This window comes from Arachis ipaensis, chromosome B3 (assembly GCF_059453495.1).
Source record: "Arachis ipaensis isolate K30076 ecotype BB chromosome B3, ASM5945349v1, whole genome shotgun sequence".
NCBI lineage: Eukaryota > Viridiplantae > Streptophyta > Magnoliopsida > Fabales > Fabaceae > Arachis > Arachis ipaensis.
The window spans coordinates 134,578,274-134,596,561 of NC_142438.1; the positions used below are offsets into that span (position 1 = coordinate 134,578,274).

An 18,288-nucleotide genomic window follows, 5' to 3' on the forward strand; every position below is an offset into this window, starting at 1 on the left:
CAAGGCTTGTCCTGACAATGAAAAAGTTGCCACACCAATTTACCAAGTAAAGATATATTAACACACGCAGGATCTCTAACACCCAGGCCACCAAATTTTTTTGGAGTGATCACGGTCCTCCAATTAACAAGAGAAAGACCTTTACCATCAACTTGACCCTTCCAAAGGAACTGTCTCATCATAGAAGATAATTTGTCGCAAACCCAATTTGGAAAAAAAGATACCTGCATATGATAGACAGGAATGAATGCTGCAACAGAATTGATCAGGCAAAGTCTCTCTGCTTTATTTAGAAGCCTTCCTTTCCAATTAGCTAATCTTCCCCTCACCTTTTCAATCACCGAATGAAAAGAAGCCCTACTGGTACGGGAATGATTAAGGTTAACTCCAAGATATCTTCCTAAGTCCAAAGCAAAACGTATTGAAGAAACACTAGTAAAAATATCTCTTCTACGAGCAGTCACATTTTTAGAACAAAAAGCTTTAGACTTTTCAAGATTCACTTTCATGCCAGATGCCTTGCAAAAAATGTTAAGAGAATGCATGACCATTTGGACCTGACTCTTTGTAGCCTGACAGAAGAGTAAGAGATCATCTGCAAACATCAAATGAGAAAATTTTGGGCCACCCCTAGTGACAGAAACTGGTTTCCACACACCCTCGACCACCTTATGAGATATATAGCAAGCAAGTCTTTCCATACAAAGCACAAATAAGTAAGGAGACATTGGATCGCCCTGTCTAAGCCCCCTTCTAGGAGCAAAACTATCCAATCTATTCCCATTCCACATAATAGAAAGAGATGATGCACGGACACAAGTCATAATCAAATTAACAGTGATGATAGGAAAACCAAAAGCAATGAGAGTACTCTCCAAAAACCTCCAATCCACCCTATCATAAGCTTTTTCAAGATCAATTTTAAAGGCAAGAGTACCTTTCTTGGATTTTGTATGCTTCATAAAATTCAGAATTTCTTGAGCCACAATAATATTATCAGGAGCACCACGACCCGGAATAAAACCTCCTTGTAAAGGACTAACAATATCTGGAAGAAAAGGCCGAAGTCGGTTAGTCAATACTTTTGTGATAATTTTATAAACAACATTACACAAGTTAATAGGCCTGAAATCCTTCATAAAGGTAGGGTTATCAATTTTAGGAATAAGCACAATCAGAGTTTCCATGATGCTAGGATTTAAGAACTCTCCCAAAAAAGCGCTCCGGACAATATTCCAAATCTCAGTGCCTACTATCTCCCAATATTCTTTAAAAAAATAAGCTTGAAAGCCATCTGGACCAGGAGCCTTAAAAGGGCTCATACTGAATACTGCTGACTTGACTTCCGCAAAAGAGACAAGGTCAATTAACCTAGCACAAGCCTCAGTACTTAGAGTGGGCATCGGAACATCCCCTAAACAATCAACCTCAACCTCTTCCGTTGTACCAAAGAGATTCTTGTAAAAAGAGAGAGCTTCTTCCTGGAGAATATCTGGATCAGTAGACCAAGACCCATCTCTAACATATAATCCATGTACTCTATTATGGTTTCTACGTACCAAAGTCTGAAGATGAAAGAATTTAGTGTTTCTATCCCCATACTTGACCCACTGCTCTCTAGATTTCTGGTACCAAAAAAGTTCCTCTTGCAACAAAAGCCTATTGTAATCTTCCCTCAGTTCAGCTTCTTTAATTCTCAGAGATAACACATCGGTAACCTCCAAACGCCATTGAATCTGATCAATATGATATTCCAGCTTATTTTTTCGCACAAAAATATTTCCAAAAATCTTTGAGTTGAAGTCCAAAGAAGCATGTTGAACCATCTTAAGCCTTTCGGTAACACTTCCAAACTCTTGATTCCAAGCCTTACTAATAACATGTTTATAAGAAGGATGTGTTGCCCACGCAGCTTGGAACCTAAAAGAACGTGAACCTTTCACTCTGGGGCTACCATGACAACGAACTAAAATAGGACAATGATCAGAATGAAGCCTGCTAAGAATTTCAGAATAACCCTCAGGAAACATTGTCATCCACGCCTCATTAACTATAGCTCTATCCAACTTTTTAGCCAAGTCCCTGCCAGCCTGAACTGCTCTATACCAAGTATATCTCCTACCAGTCACTTTAAGATCAAAGAGCTCACAGTCATCTAGAGTAGTAGCTAATAGACTAGCTCTGTGAGAAGAAAAATAAGCACCTGTACTCTCATCTGGTGCCACAATCTCATTAAAATCACCAACGGCCATCCATGGTCTATTATGGCCTGAATTAATAGAACGCAAATGATCCCAAAGCATACGTCTTTTTTCGAATTGAGGACTCCCATATACTGCACTACAAAGCCAAACTAAGTTACCCACACTCACTTTTACTGTGATACATTGGTCAATTTGATCAATAACCACACAAGAAGCATTAGCAATAGAAGATAGAAACCAAATGCCACCCCTGTGTCCTACTGCTTCCTCAATACCAACACAATGAAAACCCAACTTATCCCAAAAATTCTTCAAATTATTAAACATGGTATGAGTCTCAAAGAGAAAGAAGAAAGATGGTTTATATATTCTCACCAAATTTTTGCAATGCACACGGGCCATCTTGTTAGACGCACCCCTCACATTCCAGGCTATGATATTGAAACTATCCATAAAAATAGCAAAAAGAGAGCTCCAATAACAAACCCGAGACTCAACATGATGTTCCTGTCTTCGACGATCCTGCCTTTAATGGACTCTCAAGTTGCAGCCCAATTTTCTCCGTCGAAACTTGTACCATACCCGCCGTCGATGCTCCATCCTTATCTACTGGTGAATTCTGCAAAGAGTTTGGGCGAGGACGCTTTCGCACAGTGCCATTTGTTGTCTCACCTTGCTGCTGATGATGAACATTGTGCCGGGTCCCCGAAGAAGCCACACTAACCGGTTTTCCAATATTGATGCCCCTGCTTAATTTTACTTTGGATCCAGTTGCATGTGTTGTACGTTGGTGATTAGGCCTTGTCCAAGTATTGGTAGCCTTGTTAGGAGTCTTCTTTACTTTTGGTTGGACCTGATGGGTGCTAAGAGAAGGCTTTTGACCCATTTTATACTTCCCTTTCCTAATCACTTGAGTCCAACCTTCCAAATCCTCATGTTGTGCATGGTCTACATGAACAGCATGCAAATCACTCTCCACCAAATCCGGGACAGTAACATTTACAGTCTCATCTCCAAGATTCTTGCCAAAATGAAAACTTGCCTTTTCTACATGTACTGGATTTTTTGAATTTGAGCTTTCTGGCTGCTTTGCTACATCGCTGATCACCTTGGCATTAGTTCCTCCTTCTGCATTGCTGTCAGTCTTGCACACCTTCATATCATGACCAAACTTGAGACAGGAGCCACAAATAAGGTGAAGACTTTCATATTCAACCTCATATTCAACACCTTCAACAAGAATCTTCTTAGTCACTGGCAATCTTAAATCTATCTGAACACAGGCTCGAGCATATCGTCCTCTTTCAGCTAATTTTGTTGCCAAATCAACCTTAACGGGAATGCCAACTGCAGCCGCAACACGGAGCATTGCATCTTCTTGGTAGCACCAAATTGGTAATCCGAAAATTCTAATCCACACTAAAGTTGCTCCAAAACAGTTTTCACTTGATCTAAACTCTTGATCCCAAGGCTTCACAGCCACATAATTTCCCTCGATCATCCACGGACCTCCTAAGAGAACCTTTTCTCGCTCCTCAGCTACATCAAACTTCACAAGAAAGTAGTCAAATCCCACGTCCAATAAATCAAAACCTCCCTTAATCCTCCATACCGTTCGGAGTTTATGAGACAATGCAGTGTAGCTATAATGTTTACCTAGCACCTTAATCACTATAGCATCCTTATAAGGTTCTGCCAAGCAATTCTTAGTTCCTTGGGTAAACGTGACACTCGGTGGCAAGAGATCTCCTTGCTTCCCAGAAACTACCGCAATGTTATCTCCCGATAAAGTTTCAACAAGTGAAAAAGCTTTAGCAATCTTGGAACCCACAACTTTGTCCCTGAAAGAAACCTTCAAAGGCTTAGAAACCCCTCCCGAAATATGATCCTCCTTTTACCCTGATGCAATCCCTCCCCCGCTCTCCCCCTTATCTCTTCCGCCGATATTACCGGCTGTCTCACCGTGTTTCACCCTCAAAGTCTCTTCCCCGCTCACTCCACCGCTCATCTTCAATTTTCAAAATTGTACAGAGTACGGAGTACGTACTCCCACTAAACCCTAAAAAAACAAAGTTTTTTTTGGTTCCCGTTTAAGTTGGAAGAAAAAATTCTCTCTCTCTCTCTATATATATATATATATATATATATATATATTACAGTAGTTTTTTTAATATATATACATAAAAAATATATGAATTATATTTTGTTAAACTCCATGTCACCGGTTATTAAAAATATTTAAATTACATATATTAATTATTTTTTTGTTATAATTATTTCGTTTTATATATATGATTATTTTTATTCTACAATTATGCAATAATTTTTTATTTTTTATATCCATATATATTTTTCAATCTCGACCCCATTCATATACATATTAACAATTTTTTTTCTAATAGTGATGTTTTAATTTTTCGTTTTCCTTTTTTTCACGTATCTTTCCTTTTTCTTTTAAATAGTAATGTCTTAATATTTTTGTTTCTTTTCTTTTAAATACGATTCTCTTAATAATTGCATTACTAATCTGAAATACAAAATGAAAAAAAAAGTAATACATATATTCAATAAAAAAAACTTAAAAATAAAAAAAATTATATTAAAAAAATTTAAAAATAACATATATATTCAAGAAGAATAGTCGTAATATATAAATTGAGACAGCAATTTAAATTTTTTAAAACTAATTTAATCAAATACCAATATTAGAAATAAATTATTTAAATAATATTTAATCTATTCTAATTTTTAGACACGTATAGATTAGAGTCATTCTCGTAACGATAACCAATTAAAACAACATCGTAAGTTCGAACATTTAGAATTCGTGCAAATTCGGACTATCCCCTTGATATGATATTACACTATTTTACCTCATTTACTGAATTGTAAAATTCTAATTTTAACCTTATCACGTGCATAGTCACTATTAATTGTTAACTGTTAATAATATGCATATTCGAACATTTATTATCATATCATATCATATATTTATAATATAAATAGGTCACCATTAACATAGTAACTTGCCACTAATAAAATTATTGCATAATGAATGAGAATTAGAATTGTATTAATATAATTAAAATTAATACAATTTGTGCAAATTCGGTAAAATAGAGTTTATTACCCCTTCGTTTGACTCTTATATCCACGTAGTTAGAACCCAAATTAGTAAATAGATATGGTATTTCATGGATGTAGTGCATTGTAAACGATTGCGATAAAAGACAATCGCATTGGAACATTAGATGAAAAGAATAAGTTGGAGTAAGATCAATCATTAAATTATTAAAAGAATAATATAATGGAATGAGTATATAAAAAATACCAAAAATACTTTTAAATTGTACCTTAAAATGATCAATTTCGATGAAGAATAAAGAATACATTCTTATTCTATGAAGTAGTAAATAAAGAATAATAAATTAAAAAATGAGTTGACTCTCGTATCTAGACTCATAAATTACAAAAAATACTATATATAGCCTTTATTAGAATAAAAATAATTATATAATTTAATTATTATTAAGTAGATTTTTTTATTATTTACATTATACATCATATATTTGTTTTGTTAAAATTATAAGATTTTATCATATCATCATTAGAATCATAGATTTTATCGTGGTTAGAATAACCCATGTCATTATCATATCATATTATTATTATTATTAAAAAGACTTATAAGTACAGAATAACCCGAATAACTCGTGCATTGAAAAGAATTTTATCATGATTAGAATAACCCGCGCCATTATTATCATATCATATCATATATTTGTAATATAAATAATATAAATAGGTCACCGTTAACGTAGTAGTAACTTGCCACTAATAAAATTATTGCATAATGAATGAGAATCAAAATCGTATTAATATAATTAAAATGATTAAAAATATTTTTAATTAATAATTAATTTAATAATGTATTAAATATTAATTTTATATAATTATAATAAAGATATTTTTATAAAATAAATTAAAAAATAATATATTTATTTTGAAAGGAAAAAACTCACGAGAAAATGACACCTCACATTTATTAATTGGGAGAAAAATACAATTTTAATATATTATTAAGTAAAAGTATATATAATAATAATAATAATAATAATAATAATAATAATAATAATAATAATAAAGTTAACACATATTTCTATTCTTTGAAGAAAACAAATTTAACTAAAATTAGTTTTCATATTAAGTTATTAACTAACGGGTAATGTTAGATAGACCAAAAAAATAGTCAAAATTTGTCTTATTTAGCATTAATTAATTATCGCAACAATTAATGAATACTAAATAAGATAAGTTATGATTATTTTTGACTGATTTTCTTTGGTTACCAAACATTTTCGTTAACTAACTGGTTCCAGAAGTTCAAAATTCCCAAATCTTATCCTTACTTTTACAAGAGTGTTCAGTTAAATGAAAATTTTCTGCTCCATTCTTTACGTTTTTTTTTTTTACCTGCCAATTCTAATATGAGTGGTATAATATTCTCCTACCTTCTTCGCATAATACGTTTTTATTTATTTATTTATATTCAGTCTGATGACTTTTATAAGTTTATCACTAACATTATTTCCTTCTTAAAGCACATGTGATATAGTCTGGACCCCACGTTAAGAGTTAAGGACATCTTTAGATAGAGACCCCTAAAGTGTGATAATTAAAATCTCATATTACAAATATATCAAGATTGGTTATTCAAATTAACATATATATGATCAATTATTCCTGCATAATTTGGTATGACAGATTGGGCATTATTTGTGGTTTGTATTTGGCGAGAGAGGAGCTAGCTAACTGGGTGAGGAAACATTGACGTCATTCCCCCAACTTGTGTTAAATTGATTGAGAAGATAATTAATAAGAATAAGAAAATGCTCCCAAGCTACCGCATTCAAGTCTAGAAGCCTATGTAATAGGTGGCCAAAAGAAGATTCGAATTTGGTTTCGGTTCATCAACTAATATCTTTTACTATATATAAATTTTATAAAAGCACTCGTTCCGGATCTAGCGTTCAAATTTTTAACGGATTCAATATAATCGAATAAAAAATATTCTCGTCATCTTATTTGTTTGAAATTATTTTTATCTTCTAATTATCTTCTAAAATTATATAAAGTGAGGCTTCTTTTAATAAAAATAAGATGACTTACATTACTTATAAAAAAAAATTCAATTATTCTTCTAAACACGATTTATTATAAAAAATTAAAATAGATAGATAAATAAGTAATCATAACCGTAATAGTCTACATAAATACTAGACAACCGACAAAACAATGGAAGAATTTATCATTGTAAACTTAAACTAGCAAGAGTAAAAGTAACGGAAAAGTATTTTTTTTATTTATGTATTTTTAAAAAAAAATTTAATGTTTAATTTTATTTAACTTTTTAATCATTTTTTTATTCAGATTAAAATTATCTCTGACGTGTACCCTAGAAAGTCGAAAATAAATTTAGCCGAAGAATAAAATTACGTAACTCGACTGCAATTTTAAATTAGTCAAACATCATCTACAGTCCGTTACCCATAATAACGGCACCCACAATATCACTAAAAGATCAGAACAAACAAAAGGAAGCTAACACTTCATTCATTTATAAAACGAGCCAATAAACTCGGTTAACCACATGTGACATAATTCACTTAATTTTTTCTTTACATCCCTTTCTTCACACGTTATTCTAACTTGAGCGGAGTACTTTTTACAGATGCTCCCGCCGTGGTGTTTCATTTTACCAAGGTGTTCCATCCTTCACCCAGAACGACGTATAACTCTCCATCGAAGTTGAACGTCATCAACGGAAAGAATCTTCATACATCGGCTACACACAAACGGAACAATCTCTAAGTATTAGTTCTATCTAAATTATTAAAAGCAAAATTAAAAATATTTATAATAATTTTGATATAAATAAAAAATATTAAAAATAAAATCAAATGAATTAAAAATATTAAAAATAAATTAAATAAAAAATATTAAAAATAAAAATATACTTTATCTTAAAATTAAATATTTTGTTGTATGTTCTGAAATATATATTTTTTCTCTCTCATTTAATTTATTTCCCCATATATACTTTAGCTAGGTTAGTTACAAGTTCAATACTCGTCATCATGAATCATTAAATCGTAAGGCACTTTCTTTCTAGGAGGCCACACTAAAGAAAAGAAAAGAAGATGGAAAAAAAAAAGGTAACACCGAAAAAAGAGGCTTTTCTTTCCTTGTTTCTTTTCTCTTTCTGGGTATCTTTGATGTTAATCTTAAGTAAAAAGTCTTACTTTATTTTTGTTCTTTCACGTATTATCCATCACCAATCTTTAATTTTTCTTTTCCATTTTTGAATATTATTTAATTATATAAAATCCATGTAGCAGAAGAAAATTCTCGTCGGTGAGCCACGAACGCATGTAAGAAATTCTCTATGACGAGTATTAGTAGTCCTTTGATTACAACTTAAAAGAAACGGGGATAAAACTCGTAGTTGACACTAATTACTGAAAATCATGACATAAAAAAAGATACAATATAATACCAAGATATCAAATTCAATGAATGTTTTTGTAGAGGTTGGTCGGTGTATAGTTTGTCTGTCAATGAATATTTATAAGTTTTTCGCTAGGATGAGATATACGTTGATAATGAGAGAATAAGAGGGTGGGTATATCTGTAAAAGACACTTTAATGCTTAAGTCAATAAGAGGATGGGTATACCTGCAAAAGGCACTCTAATATTCAAGTCAGTAAGTGAATAATAAACTTTGCAGAAAATGCAATAATCAAATAAACGTTTTACCTCTCTTTTATATTTTGGAATGAAGCATGAGAAATTAAATGGGATTATGCAGAAGTTGTTGGTGGAGGAAAAAACTACACCCGATTTTGCATTAATGAATGAAAAACTCAAATATAAAGGGAGGTTAGTGCTTGCAAAAACCTCTAAATGGATTTCAAAAATTCTGATGGAATTTCATAGCTCCAAGCTGGGAGGCCATTCGGGCTTCTTTAGAACTTACAAGAGGATTTCTGCTATCCTTTACTGGGAAGGTATGAAGGCAGCAGTGATGAACTTTATTAAAGGCTGTGAAATTTGTCAGCAAAACAAACATTCTACCTTGCAACCTGCTGGTCTCCTACAACCGCTGCCGATTCCTTCCAATGTATGGGCTGATATCTCAATGGATTTTATAGGGGGATTATCCAAAGCCAAAGGGATGGATACGATATTTGTGGTGGTGGATCGCATGACTAAATATGCTCATTTCTTCCCACTTTTACATCCCTTTACGACAAAGGATGTTGCTGTTTTGTTCAGTAAGGAAGTGGTACGCTTCCATGGTTTTCTATCTTCAATTGTCTCCGATCGAGACAAAATATTCATGAGTGTGTTATACTCTCAATAATTTGCATTAATGGAGAGTGATGATAACATGTCAGGGCGCTACAATATTTCTTTTGGTGCCCGTTATTGATAACTAATCTATAAGATATGCTGCCGAGTTATAGCATTAAGGATGAGTTATAACGGCCATATCATAGCCCCTAAACTTGGCCTGGCTATATTTTGATAAAGCAGGTTGAGCTTTTTTAGTTATAACTCGGCAATATGAATTATAGGTATGAAACCCCCAAATCAACTTACTTTATTAAAATAAATAATAAAGTAAGAGCGAGGTTATAGATGCTTTTACTTAAGGGTTTGAGCGTGCTGTTATTTATGCAAAGTTTTTAGCCTCAGATAGTGACCTCTCAGCAATGGATCCGAGTAAAGTTGTTCGAGATAGAATTTTGGTTGATCACAAAGATGCTGTCGAGGATGAAGATGACAAGTTGGCAGATTGATGTTTGTATTTTGTTTCAAAAATCTTTTGAATTGTTTGGATACATTTGACCCTTGCCAATTTGTTTTGGCTTGCTTGGATTTGTAATAGGTAGTTTCTTTGAACTGACGTCATTTTAAAAATATTTAATCACTGTTTGGTTATATGATCTTTGTTTAATGAAATTGAATGCCAATTTGCTTTGGCTATTTGAAATAAGTATTTGGTTGAAAATGATCTCATCTGAACTATTTGAATTCGGTTTGATAGACATCTGAGTAATCGATAGATTGATATTTGATTTAGACAATAATTGCCGTTACTATGTTGGTCCCTTATGTTTGTTAGAGATTTGATAGTAAAGCAAGAATATCTCATCTTTGTTTGATAACTGAGTTAGGCAATGGCTTGTGTTAGATTGTCATTGATGTATTGGTCCTTATTTCTGAGACGAGTTTGATAGAAGTGAATTGGTTGGGCAAGAATATCGCGTTAGTTCACTTTTGTTTGGTGATTTGATTGATGATTGAGTTTGGTTGCTCATGTATAAACAATGCGACTTTGAATTGAACTGTTATTGCGAATGGATAAGTGTTTGTGCTTGTTTGATATTTGATTGAATTTGTTGACTGTTTATAGTCATAGTTCAGAAAATAGTTGATACAGATCTAATGATAGTTGGTATATATCTGAAAATGATTAATGTAGATCGGATTTGAAATAGATCCGACAATGATTGATATAAATCCGATAATGATTGATATAGATATGATAATGATATAGATCCAACAAATATTGATATAGATCCAATAATGATTGATATAGATCGGATAATAATTGATATAGATCGGAAAAAAGGAGATAGCAGATATAGATCGGCCTTTCTCTGGCCATAATGATTTATTATACGATCTTTGTTTACAAAAGTGCAGGTAGGCTTTCTTCGTTAAAACCTCTCAAAGCAAAACCCTCTTTGAAAAGAAATCTTGTGAGTAGGAAAAAGAGTACAAGTCTGTCCCTGTCTTTTTAGCTATAATATTGCTTTAAAGAAGAAATATCCTAAGTGTTAGGTAGCATTGTACCATCTAGAGATTCGAAGGGTTTCTTGTTGTCCCTAACTTTATCATCATCCTTACTGTTTTGATTATTCTCGGATTTCCGAGCTTGTCGAACCTTTAGCCTTTTCGCAGAACTCGGCCAAGGTTTTTGGGTTTGGCCACTACGATGGTTTCTTGGAACTTTCCTGGGCGAAATCCACTCTTTATAGCATGCAGATACACCTCGGGGTGGAGGTTTGAAATGCTCATTGCCACTTTGGTGAAACGGGTGATATAGTCCTTTAAACTTTTGTGCTGCTCTTGCTTGATAGTGTTTAGATAGTCGGAATCGTATAAATAGATGAAAGATGCAACGAACTGATCTTTGAATTACTTGGTGAGCTCCTGAAAGCGTGAAATTGAATTGCAGACAAAGATGAAAATCAATCAAATGTAGGACCGTCTAAAAAGGTAGAAAAACAACGATATAGAATAGGATCAGAAGCACCGTTTACGATCATCATAAATTGAAATTTCTTGATGTACTTTTTTGGGTCTCCCATGCCATCATAGGGAGTCAATGTGAGCAGTAAGGTGAAGTTCCTAGGCAGTTTGAAACTCATAACATCGGCCGTGAATGGACCAACAGCGTTGTCAAATTCGTCATCGTCATCATTTTGCTGGTTTTCTTTTGGTTGTTGAGTTTACGAAATGTGTTTTGGATCAGAATTTTCTTCACCGTCTTCTGGCTGCTCATTGTCATTATTTTCAATTCGAGCATTGGTTAGCTCGGCTATTTAACTTGCCATTCGTTGATTTTATTTTGCCATGCACTGATTGGCCTGTTGTAACTCCGTTACCATTCGAAGAAGCTCGGATGGTGTAGGAGGAGGCAGGTTAGTCATGAGCAGGTATGGTAGTTTTGGGACCTATAGAAAGAAGGATTTTATTTCGAGTCCCCACAGACGGCGCCAATTGTTTTTGTAAAAGTTGGCCAGTGTATAGCTCGTCTGTCAGTGAATACTTGCAAGCTCTCTGCCAGGATGAGATATACGTCGACAATGAAAGAACAAGGAGGTGGGTACCTGCAAAAGGCACTCCAACGCTCAAGTCAGTAAGTAAGTAATAAATTTTTCAAAAAATATAATAAATCAAATAAACATTTTATCTTTTTTTTTATATTTTGGAATGAAACATCGATAGTTATACTCTCAGTAATTTACATTAATAAAAAATAGGGCAATTTACGTAAATAAATTATTTCACCTTTAAAATTACGCAAATGCATTGTTTTCAAAATAAAGACGCAAATGCATTGTTTCATGTATTTATAGAAACCGCTACTAGCAATAGCGGTTTACACAAACACAGAATCCGCTGCTGTCAGCCGCGGATTACGTTGAAATGTGGCAGCATGAAAACCGCTGTAGCCTGTCGCAGTTTCTGCTTGATTTGAGTTGGTCATAAACCGCTACTGACAGTAGCGGTTTATGTGTATTGGGACACGTGCGTAAACCGCTAGAAGCAGCAGCAGTTTACGTTAAGTATGGGTTGTGTTCTTTGCTGCAGATTTGTATTTGAGATTCTAGTTAAATGAATTTTCTTTGTATTTGTGCAACTTTGTTGTCTTATGCCAAAAGCTAATGTAATGGCTAAGATTTAAAGATGATTTTTTAAATACATATTAATTGGTAAAATTTTATATTCTTATGAATTATTTTTATAAATTAAAAAAAATAAAATTACTAATACCTATCAGAATAATTATTTTTAACAAAAGGCTTCTACAATTACAGAAAATATATATCTCTTTAAAAAATAATAGAAAAAACGGTTGAATAGATCGTACTTTGTACAGCCGTTAATTTCACTCTATTCTTCTCGTGCGAGATACATTAGTTGTGATTTCAAGGTGTGTGTTTTGTGTTATAATAATCATAATGAATTCGTTTCAATGATATCAACTTCATCTAGTTTGGGATCTCTGATGCACGGAAACTTGTCCTTTAACAAATTTCCTTCGGCAAGTGTACCGAACTGTCGTCAAGTAAAAACTCACTATAGAGTGAGGTCGAATCCCACAGGGATTGATTGGTCAAGCAACTTTAATTGGAAGAATGTTCTAATTGAGCTAAGCAGAAATTGGGTTTGAGATTTGCATAAAATTAAATGGCGGGAAAGTAAATGGCAGAAAACTTAAATGCTGGAAAGAAAGAGCTGAATGTAAATGGCAGAAAGTAAATTGCAGAATCTTAAATGGGAATGGGGAAGATGCTCATAAAAGTAAATGGCAGAAATTAAAGAGAATGGGTAAGATCAGAAATGGGGAGTTCATTGGGCTTAGGAGATATTGCATTCTCCGGATCAAGTTCATTTTCATCTCTTCCTCAATCGATGCATTCATTGATCTCCTTGGCAATCTTAAGTGATTGAATTCCAATTCCTTGGTAATTCAATCTCTCAAATCAGATCAATAGCCAATTCCTTAGTCTAATTGCTCATGAGAAGAGATGAAGTGTGGTCACTGATTATACCACATGTATTTCCAAATCAAAGTATTGGGAGAATTATATGTCACCATATCCGCCCAAATCCCAATTTGGTCCAACATGAGAAAGCAATTCTAGCATGATCTCTTCATTCCTCTTTCAAGGTTCAGAAGAGATCCAAGTATGAATAGCTTCTTTTCCAAGATAACTACTCAATGGGATGAAGATTGAAAGCTTTCTAGTAAAATCAAGAGAAAAGAGAGAAGAAGGATAATGAAAACTATTATTTATCCATCAAATTACAACAGAGCTCCCTAACCCAATGAAAGGGGTTTAGTTGTTCATAGCTCTGGGAAATGAAAGCATAGATGGAAAATACATTATGAAAAGTAAAACTAGAAGTGCAGAGAGAGTAAAATATTACAGAGGCTAACTAAAATTCCCAACTCCCTTTTCTAATTCAAAATTACCCCTATATATGCCACTCTTCTGATCTTCTAGTTGGTTCTTCAAGTCTTGGATATGGGCCTTTGGATCTTGAGTTTGAAGCAGTTATCCTCTTCAGTGGGCTTAGCTTTACTTGCAGAGAGAAAGTGTGAAGCAGGCAGGGACTCTAGCTTAGGACGTTAGTGGCGTTAACGTTAAGTGAAAATGTGGGTTCGAGAACGTTAGTGACAATCACCTTTTTCACTAACGTTCCTAACCCAAGGATGCTCCACGTTAACTTCAACGTTAGTGGCGTCAACGTGACCACTAACGTTGCCTCTTGGTCCTTCGCACACGTTATTGGGACTTACTTTTTCCAATAACGTTGAGAATCCTCCTTTCTTCCTACATTAGAGTTCACGTTAGTGTGGCTAACGTGACCTTTAACGTAGACTTGCCAATTCTTTGAGAACGTTAGTGACACTTACCTTTGTCACTAACGTTCCAAAACGCCCCTACTTCCCACGTTAGAGTTCACGTTAACTAGGTTAACGTGGCTTCTAACGTGGTAGTGATAGCCATCTCCAACGTTAGTGACAAAGGTGAGTGTCACTAATGTTGGCTCATCATTCTTTCCTCCACGTTAGCTTCCACGTTAACTAAGTTAACGTGGGAGTTAACGTTGCTCATAGTGGTTCATTCCAACGTTAGTGACAAAGGTGGGTGTCACTAACGTTGGTGATTCTTTGCTCCCTCCACGTTAGAGTCCACGTTAACTAAGTTAACGTGGCTCAAAGTGGCTTAGTCCAACGTTAGTGACAAAGGTGAGTGTCACTAACGTTGGCCATTCTTTTGCTTCCCCACGTTAGAGTCCACGTTAATTGAGTTAACGTGGCTCTTAACGTGGCCAATATGAGCTTGGTCCAACGTTAGTGACAAAGGTGAGTGTCACTAACGTTGGCTTCATTTTCTTCTTCCACGTTAGAGTTCACGTTAACTTAGTTAACGTGACTCTTAACGTGGGCTATGATGGCTTCAAGGATGTTATTGGCGATTACTTTTCTCATTAACGTTGCAAGCTAGCTCCCTTTCCACGTTAGTGGTCACGTTAGTTAGACTAACGTGGCTGTTAACGTGGTTCTTCCTTGCTTCCTTTGTCCTGAAATCAAGCAGTAGAGTGCATCAAAGTTCTAATCCAAGTCATGAGACATGCATCATCCAATTTGTCATTTAATTCATGTATAATTCTCATGAAATCATGTAAAGTGCACAATGTTTGCTTGAATCAAGATGTAAGTGAAATTCTACCCAAAACTTGCTTATTTCCTAAGAAAATGCATGAAACTACCCTAAAACAGTAAAGGAAATGTCAGTGAAACTGGCCAAAATGCCCTGGCATCACAACACCAAACTTAAAGCTTGCTTGTCCCTAAGCAAGTACTGGAACAAGAGAATGATGAATGAAATGACAAGAGGAATGAATCATTATTGTGAAAGTCATATTCTTGGTTTTATGGGTTTTCATGCATAGCAACTTAGGTTCATTCCTTCACTGGCTTTCAGACCTTTATCATGTCCTGGAATACTCACTTGATTGCACCCTATGAGACTTTTATTTATTGATCCCTTTGTCTTTCCAAGGTTTATTTCTTCCTTAGGCTAAGTGTTCTGTGAGGGGGCGACTCTTTAAGATAAGCTTTCAGCCAACACTCCCGAACCAGTTGGTTCAAGGTGCTAGGTGTTGAAACACCCCTAAGGACTTACTCCCTCAAGTCTCTTTCCCCCATACATGCACACCACATGCACATGTGATGAGCGGATATTTTATACGCTTTTTGGGGATAATTTCATATAGTTTTGAGTATGTTTTAGTTAGTTTTTAGTCTATTTCTATTAGTTTTTAGGAAAAATTCATATTTCTGGACTTTACTATGAGTTGTGTGTTTTTCTGTAATTTCAGGTATTTTTCTGGCTGAAATTGAAGGAGTTGAGCAAAAATCTGATTCAGGCTGAAAAAAGACTGCTGATGCTGTTGGATTCTGACCTCCCTGCACTCAAAGTGGATTTTCTGGAGCTACAGAACTCGAAATGGCGTGCTTCCAATTGCGTTGGAAAGTAGACATCCAGGGCTTTCCCGCAATATATAATAGTCCATACTTTGCACAAGAATAGACGACGTAAACTGGCGTTCAACGCCAGTCCTCTGCCCAATTCTGGCGTCCAGCGCCAGAAAAGGATCAAAAGCTGGAGTTGAACGCCCAAACTGGCATAAAAACTGGCGTTCAACTCCACAAATGGCCTCTGCACGTGAATTGCTTAAGTCTCAGCCCCAGCACACACCAAGTGGGCCCCAGCACACACCAAGTGGGCCCTAGAAGTGGATCTCTGCATCATCCATCATAGTTTATCCAATTTTTGTAAACCTAGGCTACTAGTTTAGTATTTAAACAACTTTTAGAGACTTATTTTGGATCTCATGACATTTCAGATCTAAACTTTGTATTCTCTGACGGCATGAGTCTCTAAACCCCATTATTGGGGGTGAGGAGCTCTGCTGTGTCTCGATGAATTAATGCAAGTATTTCTGTTTTCCATTCAAACACGCTTGTTCCTATCTAAGATGTTCATTCGCGCTTAACTGTGATGGAGGTGATGATCTGTGACACTCATCACCTTCCTCAAATCATGAACGTGTGCCTGACAACCACCTCCGTTCTATATATGATTGAATGAGGATCTCTTAGATTCCTTAATCAGAATCTCCGTGGTATAAGCTAGAACTGATGGCGGCATTCATGAGAATTCGGAAAGTCTAAACCTTGTCTGTGGTATTCCGAGTAGGATTCAAGGATTGAATGACTGTGACGAGCTTCAAACTCCTGAAGGCTGGGCGTTAGTGACAGACGCAAAAGGATAGTGAATCCTATTCCAACCGGATCGAGAACCAACCGGTGATTAGCCGTGCTGTGACAGAGCGCGTGAGCATAGTTTACACTGGAAGGATGGAAGGTAGCCATTGACAACGGTGATCCACCAACACACAGCTTGCCATAGGAGGACATGCGTGCGTGAATCAGAAGACAGAGGAAAGCAGAGATTCAGAAGACAAAGCATCTCCAAAACTCCAACATATTCTCCATTACTGCACAACAAGTAACCTTTAATTTATGCTCTCTTGGTTATTCGCAATTCAACTGATAAACATAATTGACTTCCTGACTAAGATTTACAAGATAACCATAGATTGCTTCAAACCAACAATCTCCATGGGATTCGACCCTTACTCACGTGAGGTATTACTTGGACGACCCAGTGCACTTGCTGGTTAGTGGTACGCGTTGTGAAAAGTGTGATTCACAATTCGTGCACCAAGTTTTTGGCGCCGTTGCCGGGGATTGTTCGTGTTTGAACAACTGACGGATTATTTTGTTGCTTAGATTAGGAAAAAAATCTTTCTTTTTGGTTTAGAGTCTTTTATTATTTATCCCTTGTTAAAACACTTTAAATTTATAACTCAGTTAGTTAGAACGTGGTGTTTATGTTCATGGTAATTGGCTATCATAATTTTTTAAAAACCTTTTTCAAAAATAATTTTTCTGTTAAATCCTGTGCCAAACTTTAAGTTTGGTGTTTTCAAAAATAATCTTTCTTAAAATTTTCGAAAATTCCATAACTCATTTGGCTAGAGCGTTAATCTGTGTTCTTGGTAATTGGGTTAGAATCTTTTATACTCTTTTCAAAACCTTCTTTTTCATAAATAATATTTTCTCTATTAAATTGTGTGCCAAACTTTAAGTTTGGTGTTTTCTTGTTGAATTCCTTTTGGTTTTCGAAAATTTTGGTGGTTTTCTAAAAATTTTAAGTTTGGTGTTCTTTCTTCATGTTCTTGTGTTCTTGTGAGTCTTCAAAGTGCTCTTGAGTTTTCCTTGTGTCTTGATCTTAAAATTTTTAAGTTTGGTGTTCCTTGGTGTTTTCCCTCCAAAATTTTCAAAAACAAGGAGCATTAGATCTAAAAATTTTAAATCTTGTACTATCTTATTGTTTTTCTCTCTCCTCACTAAATTCAAAAATATCTTTTCAAAATATCTCTTCTAACTTCCTAACTTCTTATCTTTTCAAAATTTGTTTCAACTAACTTTTTGTTTGTTTCTTAACTTTTTCAAAACTACCTAACTAACTCTCTCTCTCTCTAATTTTCGAAAATATCTTCCCTCTTTTTCAAAAATTTCTTTTTTATTAACTAATTAATTTTTATTTTTTTATAAAAAAAAAATTTTAATTTCAAAATTCA

General features: G+C 34.7%; 1 pseudogene; it reads right to left on the bottom strand.

Moving 5' to 3' along the window:
• Positions 1–2,810: 2,810 nt before the first annotated feature.
• Positions 2,811–9,471, bottom strand: LOC148572526 (uncharacterized; annotated as a pseudogene).
• Between the last annotated feature and the right edge of the window lie 8,817 nt (positions 9,472–18,288).